Source organism: Chiloscyllium plagiosum, chromosome 37 (assembly GCF_004010195.1).
Source record: "Chiloscyllium plagiosum isolate BGI_BamShark_2017 chromosome 37, ASM401019v2, whole genome shotgun sequence".
In the NCBI taxonomy this organism is placed as follows: domain Eukaryota; kingdom Metazoa; phylum Chordata; class Chondrichthyes; order Orectolobiformes; family Hemiscylliidae; genus Chiloscyllium; species Chiloscyllium plagiosum.
The window spans coordinates 8,517,729-8,519,792 of NC_057746.1; positions in this window are offsets into that span (position 1 = coordinate 8,517,729).

The window sequence follows — 2,064 nt, forward strand, 5'->3', positions numbered from 1 at the left end:
GGTATGGAACACTCTGCCTGCAACAGTAGTAGATTCACCAACTTTAAGGGCATTTAAATGGTTATTGGATAAATATAAGGATGGTAATGGAATAATGTGGTTAGATGGGCTTCAGAATTGATCCATAGGTCGGCGCGACATCACAGTGCCTGTACTGTGCTGTAATGTTCAATGTTCAAATTGGAAATGCCAACAGAGTTGGCTAAGCAAGCCACTCAGTTCAAGGACAATTAGACGGCAGCACGGTGGCTGTGGTTAGCACTGCTGCTCACAGCGCCAGGGACCTGGGTTCAATACCAGCCTCGGGTGACTGTGTGTCGAGCTTGCACATTCTCCTCTTGTCTGTGTGGGTTTCCTCCAGGTGCTCCAGTTTCCTGCTACATTCCAAAGATGAGCAGATTAGGTAAATTGGCCATGCTAAATCACCCATAGTGTTCAGGGATGTGTAGTTTATGTGCATTAGTCAGGCCTACGGGTTGAAATAATAGGTGGGGGAGTGGGTCTGGGAAGGTCACTCTTCGGAGGGTCAGTGTGGACTTGTTGGGCCAAATGGCCTGTTCCAATGCTATCGGGATTCTACGATGCTAGAAATGGGCAATAAATGCCAATGATTCCCACACCCCATGACTGATTCTTTTGCAAATCACAGCGGTCCTTTCCCTTTTCTCTGAACTCACTTCAAGTACCCGAATACCTCCCCCCTGCTCAAGGCCTTAACCTGCGTTGATCTGCCTCATATTCCTCTCCTCAAACAGATCAGTGCAGAGTGATCCAGAAATCATCGACCCTCAAATCTTGTCTATTCCTTCTTGTGCTCAATTAGAATATTCCTTGAGGAAACACAATGCTCTTCCTTTTGGTACTAGGGAGGTAACAGTTCATGACTTTCTAACAGTCCTAATCTCCTGATTGTAGAATCTCCAAATTTATGTTTCCTTTTCCTTTGTCCCACTTGCCTCTCACTGATGCCCCACACGGGGTGGTCTCCTTGGTGTCTCATTGTGGTTCAGGAATACCCTGCTCTGATTACTACCTCCATCCACCTTCCAGTCCCAATACCAGTTACCAGCTGGGCATTTCCAATACTGAGGAGCTCCCCCTACCTGTGACTGTAACAGCTTTCAATATAGAGCCAGAGTGGTGTCTGTACTCACATAACTACCACTAAAAAGTGCACTAATCATAATTGTCCCAAACACTTGAAATGTTATGATATTTCAAGTGCTTGTCCAAATTTCTTTTAAAGGTTATAAGGTTTGCAGCCTATATAACCAACGCGGGTATTACATTCCAGGTTTCCACCTCCCTCCGAGTGAAAAGGTTTCTTTTTCTCAGATTCCCTCTGAATCTCCTGCCCCAACCCAAAACTATGACCCCATTGTGACTGAACCTTCGACCCAGGGGAAACAACTACTCTATATTCACCCTGACTATACTCATCATCCTATACACTTCAATCATTCCCCCTCAATCTTTGCTGCTCTAAACACAGCAACCCAAGACTGCAAAGACTGTCCTATAGCTTAATTGCTGCATCCCAGGGGATATCCTGGTAAATGTCCTCTTTATTCCCCCTAGTGCGATCACATCCTTCCTGTACTCCAGGCGAACCAACACCATTACCTTCTTTCTGGATTAGTGGTGCTGGAAGAGCCCACCAGTTCAGGCAGCATCCAAGGAGCAGCGAAATTGACGTTTTGGACAAAAGCCCTTCATCAGGAATAAAGGCAGTGAGCCTGAAGTGTGGAGAGATAAGCTCGAGGAGGGTGGAGGAGGGGAGAAAGTAGCATAGAGTACAATGGGTGATTGGGGGAGGGGATGAAGGCGATAGGTCAGGGAGGAGAGGGTGGAGTGGATAGGTGGAAAAGGAGATAGGCAGGTAGGACAAGTCCGGACAAGTCATGGGGACAGTGCTGAGCTGGAAATTTGGAACTAGGGTGAGGTGGGGGAAGGGGAAATGAGGAAACTGTTGAAGTCCACATTGATGCCCTGGGGTTGAAGTGTTCCGAGGCGGAAGATGAGGCATTCTTCCTCCAGGCGTCTGGTGGTGAGGGAGCGGAGGTG